This window comes from Schistocerca serialis, chromosome 5 (assembly GCF_023864345.2).
Source record: "Schistocerca serialis cubense isolate TAMUIC-IGC-003099 chromosome 5, iqSchSeri2.2, whole genome shotgun sequence".
NCBI lineage: Eukaryota > Metazoa > Arthropoda > Insecta > Orthoptera > Acrididae > Schistocerca > Schistocerca serialis.
Window position 1 is genome coordinate 53,882,038 of NC_064642.1, and position 13,174 is coordinate 53,895,211.

Consider the following 13,174-nt stretch of genomic DNA (forward strand, 5'->3'; position numbering starts at 1 on the left):
CACACTCATTATGCGTTCTCGCTCCAAGAGCGACATGGGAACAGCCCCTCTCCATGCCAGACGTGAAGGGGCATATCTTTCGGTCTCTTCCATTACTCCTTCAGCTCAAAGCATCAGGAATATCGTCTGCCAATCAGCATTGCTCTTCTAAACAGGAGAATGACGTTTCGTTTAAGGCGACCAATCCGGAAATCTGTAGCATCGGCATTTGGCATTTGCTGCCTCCCTGTGAAAACCTCTGAAACTGCGTGCTATGTTTGTAAAGAATGCGTAGGCTGGGCGCTCCTACACAATGTAGCGGAATTTGCTTTTAGGCCGAACACGGGGTCGTTCTCCCTTTCACTCTGTCAAATGCTGTCTGCTCTACGGGTGGTCGCCGGCCGACGTAGATAGGATGACTCGTCCTCTGAAGGGTCCGGCTTCCTGGGGTGCAGTTTGCCTCTCCCAAACTAAAAGCTTTTGTCACTGGCGTGTCTTGAATGTGTGTGTGTGTGTGTGTGTGTGTGTGTGTGTGTGTGTGTGTGTACACCAGCCTCGAGTATTTCAATCTCAGTGTGCACTTGCGATTTGCTTGTTATTTGCATATCGTTTACATGAATTCATACAACATTGACTTTATCTTATCGAGTTTGGGTTTGAATGAAGCGTCTTGATGTGCGGAATATGATTGTGAGGGCGGAATATGTAAGCAATGAAGGTCAGGAGACCACGACGTCTTACATTTTGTCTGTGTGAATATCACGTTTGTACCTTGCACAAACAACAAACATCCACCAGCATGTGTCAGAACTCGACAGCAGTAGTATTGTTCCCTATCTAGATCGTGATTTATCGTTCCGTTATATTGCTGCTCACGTCGGAAGGGATCCCACGACTGTCATGGAAATATGGAACTGATGAGTTCGGAAAGGCCATAGGCCTACTCATTGTGCCTAATACCTGAGAAAAAACACCCAATTTCCATTGGCGGTGTAAGATCATACGGTCGTTTTGAGTACATTGACCCAGAAAATTGGCTTGTTTCGTGCAAGACAAGTATCCACATGGACAGTGTGATGACGTCCAGAGCAACTCGGACTGCCAGTAAGGCGATAATTGTTGCGACGCCGCTTGACATTGCAGTAGAGGGACATGATGGATGTATATGTGTGTGGAAGCTGCGAGGAGTACGAAAGCTTCTGGCCTGCCTTCGTCATCATCGTAAGTTCCCAAGCCCTGGCGTAAAGCTGGGTTGGTGGGGGGGGGGGGGGGGGGGGGGGGTGGAGAATGCGTACACAACACAATCACCTCTCATTCGCATATCTAGCAATCTAGACAGAAGTTTTCATTTCTGATGCGCTGACGCCGAGGGCTGTGCCCACTGTTGACAAGGCAGATCTGCATATTGCCCACGCCGTCCTGACTGCGTGGATGTAGCGAGCGTTTGACTGTTGCCCTGGTCAGCATGTTCTCCAGATATCTACCCACTGAAGACATCTGGTCATGGTTTGCCGAGAAACTGCCAGGCCACCACTCCCCAGTCACTGTGATTGATGAACCCTGGCACAGACTTGAAATAGCGTGGAATGGCATATCTGTCATCCAAACTCAGTTCGATTAGATGTCCAGTCAGATTAGAGCCATTGTTGCTGCCAGAGGTGGCAGCCCTGATTACTAAATTTTGCACCCTGTCTAGCCCAAACCACTTCCAGATTTAATAACACATTCTTCATTTACTCTACTTCCTGATCACATAAGTAAAATTTCATTATTTGCTTTCATTCCTGATTTTCCAATTTTAATGGCAAGCAGTATGTAAACAGTCTAGATCTGATTCTGCCGTTCTTCCCTTCCACCCGTTCTCAGACTCAGTTTGCATTCTGGATAACACAACATGGAACAATATGTTTTCGCCGGCCGGAGTGCCCGTGCGGTTCTAGGTGCTACAGTCTGGAACCGCGAGACCGCTACGGTCGCAGGTTCGAATCCTGCCTCGGGCATGGATGTGTGTGATGTCCTTAGGTTAGTTATCTTTAAGTAGTTCTAAGTTCTAGGGGACTGATGACCTCAGAAGTTGAGTCCCATAGTGTTCAGAGCCATTTGAACCATTTTTGAACAATATGTTTTCCTCCATATCATACTGTGCTTGCTTGAACCAGTACAACGCTCTTACTGTTGTTATCGTGTCCTCCGCAACTCCTTCCTGATTTTTTTTTATTTAAACGGCAAGTTCCGTAGGACCAAATTGAGGAGCAAATCTCCAAGGTCATGGAACGTGTCAGTACACGAAATTACAACATCAAAATAATAACAGATCAAAATAAAATGTTTATGAATCGGAAAAAAGTCAATCCATAAGTTTAAGTAAACGCAATCAACAACACAACTAGAATCAACATACTTTTTCAAGGAACTTCTCGACAGAATAGAAGGAGTAACCCATGGGGAAACTCTTCAGTTTAGATTTGAAAGCGCGTGGATTACTGCTAAGGTTTTTGAATTCTATTGGTAGCTTATTGCAAATGGATGCAGCAGTACGAGGTGTGGCTAGAAAAAAACCGGACTAGTACTGGTGAAACAATAAAACGAATGCAATAAGGCTGAAAGTCGCGTGGCCTGTCACGTGACTCTCGCTCCGCCTACTGCTCGAGTTTCATCTGCCTCCTGCACTCAGTCTGCCCGTGGCGTCTGTTTTAAGTAGTTGACGTTTTGTCTGTGCGTCGGAAAATGTTGAGTGTACAGAAAGAACAACGTGTTAACATCAAATTTTGTTTCAAACTAGGAAAACCTGCAAGTGAAACGTTTGTAATGTTACAACAAGTGTACGGCGATGATTGTTTATCGCGAACACAAGTGTTTGAGTGGTTTAAACGATTTAAAGATGGCCGCGAAGACACCGTGATGACACTCGCACTGGCAGACCATTGTCAGCAAAAACTGATGCAAACATTGAAAAAATCGGTAAACTTGTTCGACAAGATCGCCGTTTAACAATCAGAGCAGCGTCTGAGTTAACAGGAGTTGACAAGGAAAGTGTTAGGCAGATTCTTCATGAAAGTTTCAACATGAACAAAGTGTGTTCAAAAATGGTTCCAAAGTGTCTCACAATTGAACAGAAGGAACGCCGAAGAATGATTTGTTCTGACATCCTGGAAAACATTGAAAGTGATCCCACCTTCTTACAAAATCGATGCATTGGAAAACTCCTGGTTCTCCACGACAAAAAAAAGCACGAATGTCAAAATCGAAATTCAAGGCAATGATGATTGTTTTTTTTTTGACATTAAAGGGATTGTGCACATTGGTTGGGTACCAGAGGGACAAACAGTGAATCAGCATTACTACATTAGCGTCCTGGCTACCCTACGTGAGCGAGTACGGAGAAAACGGAACGATTTGTGGAGAAAAAAGTCATGGATCCTTCACCAAGACAATGCCCCAGCTCACAGTGCGTTGTCAGTGAAGACGTTTTTGGCAAAACACAACATTCCCATCTTAGATCATCCACCCTACTCACCTGATTTGGCCCCCTGTGACTCTTTTCTTTTCCCTAAAGTCAAGTCAGCTTTGAAAGGAACTAGATTTGAGACTGTTGAAGCAGTAAAAGAAAAAGCGACGGAAGTAATGTATGGACTTACCGAAAATGATCTGCAGCATTGCTATGAACAGTGGAAAATTCGTATGGAGCGGTGTAGAGACCGAGGAGGAGAGTACATTGAAGGAGATAACGTGAAATTATAAATAATTGTAAATAAATGTTTTTTCCAGCATCAGTCCGGTTTTTTTCTAGCCGCACCTCGTATACTGCACACCTTTCTGCACAAGAGTTAAGGAAGTTCGATCCAAATGCAGGTCTGCTTTCTGCCGAGTATTAACTGAGTGAGAGCTACTTATTCTTGGGGATTCTTGTTAACAAGAAATGACAGTAAGGAACACATATATTGAGAGGACAACGTCAAAATACCCAGACTCGTGAACAGGGGTCGACAAGAGGTTCGTGAACTTACACCACTTATTGCCGGAACCGCCTGTTTCTGAGCCCAAAATATCCTTTTATAATTGGAAGAGTTACCCCAAAATATAATACCATTCGACATAAGCGAATGAAAATAAGCAAAGTAGACTAATTTTCGTGTCGAACGATCACTCACTTCAGATACCGTTCGAATAGTAAAAATGGCAGCATTAAGTCTGAACAAGATCCTGAACGTGGGCTTCCCACGATAGTTTACTATCTATCTGAACAATCTGAACACCTAGAAATTTGAACAGTTCAGTTTCATTAATCATATGCCCATTCTGTGAAATTAAAACGTCATATTTTGTTTAATTGTGTGTTAGAAACTGTAGAAACTGAGTCTTATTGTGTTTTTGTGTTTGTTTATTTTCTATAAGCCATGAACGTAGGTCACGAACTGTACTATTCGAAACCGAGCCAATGATTAGTTTCCAGTTAATATGTTCAGCTTTCCGCGAAAATATTGACGGTCTCGTGTTTCAATGGCATTATATTGCATTTTTCGTTCAATCACTCACTCTACTGAGTTCCGAACTTCGGAAGTTTTACGCATGTGGCACCTCTCTTCCCCGAGCGGGCTTGAGGTGCGTCGGCGATAGTTACAATTCCTTTTAGCTATTTTCATAGCTTTTCACCATTGTACGACATTTCTTCAGCGTTTGAGACTTCTATGAGTGACTAATAACTTCACTACCACTGTACTCTTATTGACATTAGTAATTTTCCAGTTTTTAACACGCTTTTTCACTACTTCGCCTATTTATGTCACTATCACACTTCGCAAGTATTGCGCATGATTTTACTTTCCGCTTTACATTATCGGTCCCGAAAATCCATGTTCTCCTCTGTGTCATGGCGTGTTAGCGCCATCTACACTCCTTCTAACCTCATTTTATTACACGTCATCAGATTTCGTCTCAGGTCATCGCACATCTCATTTCCATCTGTTCTGCATCGCCATCTCTGTTTCATACTTTTCCAGTATTTCACACATGTCTCAAACTTCCCATCTCATATGACTGAGAACTCAAAAGAAAAATTAATCATTGTTTTTGGTAATTCGACTTTTCCGCATTTTTTTTAGTTTTCTAAGCCAATTTAAACATAAAACATTACTACGTAATTATACCACGAACTCATCTAAAGTATTCAGAGAGAGAGAGAGCTACTGTGTTAAAACCTACAACACTTGCTGTATTCATTTCAGAGACACCTATTTGTACGCTCTTTTACTAATCTTCAGAAGGAAAGTAACTTTCCCATGACTTGACACTGCCAAATAACAACTCGATGAAACTTGGACGATACATAGAAAGAACTGCTGCAGTGCAGCACAGAAGGTAACTGAAAGAAATACGCAATGATAGGAAAAAAATTGTAAATTTGTGGTAAGATCTTATGGGACCAAACTGCTGAGGTCATCGGTCCCTAAGCTTACACACTATTTAATCTGACTTAAACTAACTTACGCTACGGACAACACACACACCCATGCCCGAGGGAGGACTCGAACCTCCGACGGGGGGAGCCGCGCGAACCGTGACACGACCCCCTTAGTCCACGCGGCTACCCCGCGGGGCTTGATACGAAAAGAAAAGACTCTTTTAATCGAAGACAATAATTACACTGAAGTCACAGAGATGTACACTCCTGGAAATTGAAATAAGAACACCGTGAATTCATTGTCCCAGGAAGGGGAAACTTTATTGACACATTCCTGGGGTCAGATACATCACATGATCACACTGACAGAACCACAGGCACATAGACACAGGCAACAGAGCATGCACAATGTCGGCACTAGTACAGTGTATATCCACGTTTCGCAGCAATGCAGGCTGCTATTCTTCCATGGAGACGATCGTAGAGATGCTGGATGTAGTCCTGTGGAACGGCTTGCCATGCCATTTCCACCTGGCGCCTCAGTTGGACCAGCGTTCGTGCTGGACGTGCAGACCGCGTGAGACGACGCTCCATCCAGTCCCAAACATGCTCAATGGGGGACAGATCCGGAGATCTTGCTGGCCAGGGTAGTTGACGTACACCTTCTAGAGCACGTTGGGTGGCACGGGATACATGCGGACGTGCATTGTCCTGTTGGAACAGCAAGTTCCCTGGCCGGTCTAGGAATGGTAGAACGATGGGTTCGATGACGGTTTGGATGTACCGTGCACTATTCAGTGTCCCCTCGACGATCACCAGTGGTGTACGGCCAGTGTAGGAGATCGCTCCCCACACCATGATGCCGGGTGTTGGCCCTGTGTGCCTCGGTCGTATGCAGTCCTGATTGTGGCGCTCACCTGCACGGCGCCAAACACGCATACGACCATCATTGGCACCAAGGCAGAAGCGACTCTCATCGCTGAAGACGACACGTCTCCATTCGTCCCTCCATTCACGCCTGTCGCGACACCACTGGAGGCGGGCTGCACGATGTTGGGGCGTGAGCGGAAGACGGCCTAACGGTGTGCGGGACCGTAGCCCAGCTTCATGGAGACGGTTGCGAATGGTCCTCGCCGATACCCCAGGAGCAACAGTGTCCCTAATTTGCTGGGAAGTGGCGGTGCGGTCCCCTACGGCACTGCGTAGGATCCTACGGTCTTGGCGTGCATCCGTGCGTCGCTGCGGTCCGGTCCCAGGTCGACGGGCACGTGCACCTTCCGCCGACCACTGGCGACAACATCGATGTACTGTGGAGACCTCACGCCCCACGTGTTGAGCAATTCGGCGGTACGTCCACCCGGCCTCCCGCATGCCCACTATACGCCCTCGCTCAAAGTCCGTCAACTGCACATACGGTTCACGTCCACGCTGTCGCGGCATGCTACCAGTGTTAAAGACTGCGATGGAGCTCCGTATGCCACGGCAAACTGGCTGACACTGACGGCGGCGGTGCACAAATGCTGCGCAGCTAGCGCCATTCGACGGCCAACACCGCGGTTCCTGGTGTGTCCGCTGTGCCGTGCGTGTGATCATTGCTTGGACAGCCCTCTCGCAGTGTCCGGAGCAAGTATGGTGGGTCTGACACACCGGTGTCAATGTGTTCTTTTTTCCATTTCCAGGAGTGTATTATGTCTCCTGGAAATAACAAAAAGAAGGTGGTTTTTAATAGGGTGTGTGATCGCAATGGACGGCAATGTAATTCTCTGCAACGTACTCCCAATCTGGCCACAAGGTTCATATGGAGTTGTTGTGCTAGGGCATTCCACTCCACCAGCGCTGGTGACAACCGCCAAATGCTCGTTGGTCCAAGTGGAAGTGCAGCGAAACGCATTCCACATCTTCTCGAGGGGATTTAAGTCGGGGAACGGGCCCGCCATTCCGTTGGCCAAATATCCTCTCGTTTCAACAGCTCCTCCACCCGCGCCCTTCGAAGTGGTCGTGCATTTCTTCCATAAAAATGAAGCCAGGGCTGAAAAAACTCTTGAAAACTCGCACTTGAGGATGCAGTCCAGTGTCAGAAGAACGTTGAGTTGTGAGAGTACCGTGTTCAAAAATTTGGAGGTCAGTACGCCCCTGCAAAATTATGCTTCCTACACTGCAGTCCGGCAGCCAGTGTTATCTGACTTAACTCCTCGAAATCAGACTTCTTCTACCAATGTAGGAGTCTTGCCAGCCAACTGCAGGAGACCTTGCGAGTTTCAACCAATAACACTTTAAACAGGCTCCTACTCTCGTGGAGTTTTACATGGTTAAAGAATGACAGTCTAACATGGAGGGTGCGGAAAGCAGAATATCTCTCCCACTCCATGACTGATTTCTAACCCTTGACCCACCCAAAGAGCTTACTCATAAATACACATGAGAAATCATGCCTTCTGCAGAAATAAATATTGTGAACCATTAGAGTGCCCTTCACTACGATTTTAAATGAACATTCTTTTGTAGCATGACCACAGAGCAAGAGTAAGTCTCACACTTAACCGTTCTAGGAGCTACGCTTAGCTTCAAATGTTATCTTTCCAAAAAGTTTCCTTCTGGCGTGTCACACAATAGGGTTTTATGGCAGGCAGACGACCCCCAGCCGGCCGCGGTGACCGAGCGGTTCTAGGCGCTTCAGTCCGGAACCGCGCGACTGCTACGGTCGCAGGTTCGAATCCTGCCTCGGGAATGGATGTGTGTGATGTCCTTAGGTTGGTTATGTTTAAGTAGTTCTAAATTCTAGGGGACTGATGACCTCAGATGTTAAGTCCCGTAGCCCTCGGAGCCATATGAACCATTTTTTGAGCCACTCCCTAGTTACCCGCTATGCTGCTCTGGAGGACAGATTTCAGCTCCGAACACATTTTTAACCGTCCTGTTCCTTTTAAATAAACTTTTACATTGCACAAGTCAACTAGAAAACTTTCAATAGTGCAGAACATAAGTTCCCTCACCGTAATAAAAATGACGAAGAGAAGAAATAATCAGCTAAGCAATCACTGGCAGCACTGAAAACTGTCTGCAGTTATGGTGCAATTTTAAGGGATCGACTAGAGTGACTACAGCCAACGGCCTCGCCGCAGTGGTAACACCGGTTCCCGTCAGATCGACGAAGTAAGCGCTGTCGGGCTGGGCTAGCACTCTGACGGGTGGCCATCCGGTCTGCCAAGCGGTGTTGGCAAGCGGGGTGCACTCAGCCCTTGTGAGGCAAACTGAGGAGTTACTTGATTGAGAAGCACCGGCTCCGGTCTCGGAAACTGACATACGGCCGGGAGCACGGTGTGCTGACCACATGCCCCTCCATATCGCATCCAGTGACGCCTGTGGTCTGAGGATGACACGGCGGCCGGGCGGTACCGTTGGGCCTACATGGCCTGTTCGGAGGAAGTTTAGTTTTTAGCATGACTATGGGAAGATGCATACTACATTATAAAATCTGTTCTGGGATAATCTGTCACGTAACTAAGTTAAGAGTACAAAAACAAGTTTCATCCATTTCCTGTCGACAACACACTTTGTCGATGCACAAGTGTCCTAAACCACATCTAATTGCAATCTTTTGCATTTGGTTGGAGGTGTGGCAGATAGAGTAAGCACAGGAACTGTGTTATATGATGGTCCTGCAGTCTTTCGTCATCACAAGGAAGGAATGTGTCTTATGAGTTCCATCTTCCCGTTTTACGCTCTAGTATCTTTCTTGTATCGGTGCGAATCCCACCACTTGTTGACTGACTTGTAAGGTGTCAGGCAAATCCAACACCTTCCATGAAAACCCTGACATGATAAGCAAATCAAGTAGTATGTCACATAGCTCCGAATAAATCGTGACATTAAATTAACCAAAGTAATACGAGTAACGAGTGAGCAAATTGAATACCACGGACTAACACAAGAATGCCTAAATGAATGTCATACCTTCCCACCGTGAGACAGACGCAGCTCCGAGGGGAGAAACGAGAACAGAAGCCGAGAGCAGAACCGTGATAAGCTGGAAGGCCCTACGATAAGGGATGGACGGACACCCACGTCGCCAGCTAACCGCTAGGACCACACCACCCGCAAGTTTTAGCGTGAGACTTTTTCGCGTCTCTGTTACATCAGGACCACCCCCAGCCCATGTTAAAAGATAGAGCCCTCCAGAAGAACAGTATAGATCTTACGATAACGCTAAAAGGACCACACCAGCTGCAAGTTTTAGCGTGAGACTTTTTCGCGTCTCTGTTACGTTGCAAACTTTAAAAACATTGCCCCACCACGAAAAGTATAACGTTTCTCACTGGATACACAGAATTTTTGTAGGTGGAGCTTAAGGTTAACATTGAGACCCTGATTGGTCAGATGAAAACACAGCCAGACAGGTTTTTTTTAAACCAACTTCGGTAAATTGTAGTAAGGAGAAGTTAGGAGAGAGTTGCACCGGAGACGGCGAGGTGAGCGGAGCTGTGCTGTCCGCCGCCCCCTGACGAACACCGACAAGGTAATGAACGCACACGATGCCGCATAACAGCGCATAAAGCTTCATGCAGAGCTGCAGAAGTCGCATCTGTTATACCCCCTTTTTGCGTAATACTAGTGTCGATCGTCATGGTGTTCACATTTGCCACTTGAAGTAAAAATCTGAAACGCGATGATTTTTCTGTTATATAGTTATTGAGAAGCCACATCAGCCACTGTAATTTACGACAAGTTAGATAAGTAATTAAAGATAATTGAGGGTCACTGTGAACCATTTTGATAGTTTTCTCTTTTGTGAAACTTAATAATTTAAACCTAGATTATGGATGTGATATGGCATAGGTCATCCTTCGATCCATTGTAGAACTTGGAAACCCACTCAGGGAATATTCGTTAACATTTTTGTTGAATGCAGTTGGTTTTTATCATCCTGTATTAAAACATTTCCTTTTATCAATAGTGCAATTTATAAACAATGTTTTGTGAGTAGAATAAAATTTCCAATGGTAAACTTAACTGCTTTTTCGACGTTATTTTACCAGCTAACTAAAAATAGGAAAGCGTTGAACCCCTTCCACTAAATTTAGTTACTATTAAGATTCTTTTACAGGGAGTGCAGTGGAGCTGACGCTGAAATCATTAAGTATTTGGTTATATCATCGCTAGTCTCACTGAACTCTTCTGAATTCTACATGTCATGTGTGGTCTGGTGTCTCCTTACCAACAACAGGTCCCAGGTTCAAACTAGTCAATTCCCTAAAAAACACGCTCAGAGCGTCGTTGCGCGAAAGTGGTAGGGAGACACGATATAGAACAAACAGACACCACGCAAAATGTTAGAAACTGCCAAAACATACGATATTTAATGTAGAATATTGACAAGGTATTTAAGGGGGAAGTAATGGGGTACTTGTGTAATACATCCAAAGCGAAGGATGGAGTTGGCTATGGTAGTGACATGAGATGAGATACGAGAAATGACAGGAGATCAAGTGATATGGGATGTATTGGAAGAGTTGCATTAGCGATGTCAGTGACATAGGAGGAGTTGCAGTAGACATTTCAATGATACCGGAGCAGATATGAAAGAGATGGTCTAGCGTCGCCACTTGTATTTGTCACGAAGATTTTTAAATTTGTTATGAAGTAACGAACTGAGTCAGTTTAATGAAAGAAACTCTGTGTAATGTAATAATTAGTGAAAAAGAAAATCAGTGGATATGGCATATAAGATTGTTAACTCTACGAAACGTTACTGTGGAGGAAACCAATGACAATAGAGACTTTATTTCATGTGCTACGAGACAGTGTGCTTATATCTGTGACTCTTACAATTTAGTATATATATACTGGAGCACCACTGTGATACCGTCTCTCTCCCTGACATCTTTTCTCTGGCAGTCTCTCTCTTGACTATCGTTCTCATAAGATCACTCTGCGTCTTCAATGTTCGTACGACTATATAATGTGTTATTAATTGTGAAATGATTTTTTACTTAAAGTATTATTTACTGCTTTCATTTCGTGGTTTTAATCACCCTGTATCAAATAATGAAGCATTTACAGCAATGCAAGCACACTGGGCAGTCGAGACAACTAGCATGGCAGCAGCAACAAGATAGCCACGATTCCGCGGCAAATTTGAATTTGAATACTTTTCTTTACATTCGTGCAACTGTCCGCGCAGCTAGTATAACATTTCTATTTCACAGGAGCCTGCGGACCAGGAGGAGATTTTATTTACATCGAAACAAGCAGTTGTACAATAAATGATTGATTTTTAGCTGGCTTAACTACGAACCAACAAAGACGCAATTTCAAGCCGCGTTATAAAGGAAAGACGTGGGATTACGTGCTGTTAAACCATTATGGCGAGAAATATTTACAGTGACTGATATTTACAGTGGCATAGTTGATTTTGTGGTGCGAAAATAAGTTCTTTGCGTAGACGTGGTTACGGTCGCTTATTGTCGCGAGGTTGTTTTTTTTTTTTTTTTTTTTTTTCTTGGTCACTGCCTATAAGGCATTTACGCCATGCAGTCATAATAATTAGATGAAAGGTTCAATTCATGATTATTAAATTAAATTTGGCTCAGAACTGTCCTGTAATTTACGTCTCAAACGAAAGTGCTGGGCTCGGAACCCACGCAATATTTTACGAGCTAATTTCCAAACAATACTTGGATTTATTCAAAGAAAACCATAAAAGCATTTAATTACAAAAATAGTTTTCAATCTCGAGACATTACAATCGGAGGACATTAAAAGAAGTTGTTGTAGCCAACAATTGAGTGAAAGGTAATGAGACGCCTGTGTAATTCTTATAAACGGTCGAAATGACATAAAATGCTTAATTAACGAAAAATTGTGCTAAAAAATTGGAAAATTATCATTGTCAGCAGTGAAAACCCTGAAACTGAAGAAATGAACCAATCGTTAACAAATTAGAAAGTTTAGTTAATGAAAACCTCTCCCACTGTTGTTGAGAACTTTGAGTCCACTACCGGTTTCGGTCATTGTATTAGGGCATCTTCAAGTGGTTCTGAAAACTGTCATAAATTAATATATACCTGAGTATTGTATCTAACAGAAGATAATAAAGTGTCTTGCATATGTAAAATTTAACTACAGATAGTGTAAAACTTAAGTTGCACTGTGGAAAAGCAACGTTAATTGATAAAAAAAGTGAAAGTCAATTAGATTTAAAAAGTTATGTCTCCAATGACATTGTGAGAAAAACTGGCGTGTCGAATTTACAAAAACTGTGCAATTCAATGCATTAAAAGTGTTCTTTAGTATTGAGAGGAATTATGTCCTGATCAATTCGAAAATTTCAGAACGCATGTTTTACCAATAAAATGCTAACAACGATATTTATACTTAATAAAAGCTAAAATTGTTGCAGTGATTGGGGCACCCAAGTCATGTGTAAACTTACGCCCTCTACAACGGCGCCCGTATCTATGGGCAAGGGGGGGGGGGGAGGGTCGCGATGCCCCCTTTACCTGTAACGTAAAAGACAAAATATAGTGCATTCAGATGTTTTTCTTTCAAGAAAACGATTTAAAAGTCAGTAGTACACAGATTTTAACGTGATCGGATCTGAAATTGTTTTATGGCTTCGTACAAGTAGCTATTCGCCCCAGGTCTAGCGCCCCCCCCCCCCTCCCTTACGAATTGTCGTATGGGCGCCCTTGGTCCTACAGCGTGCGAAAGTTGAACCACAGGGTACTGCAGAGGGCGCTAGCGCTTGGACGCATCCTACTAACCATTATTACTGCACTTGCCCACTCGGGCCGT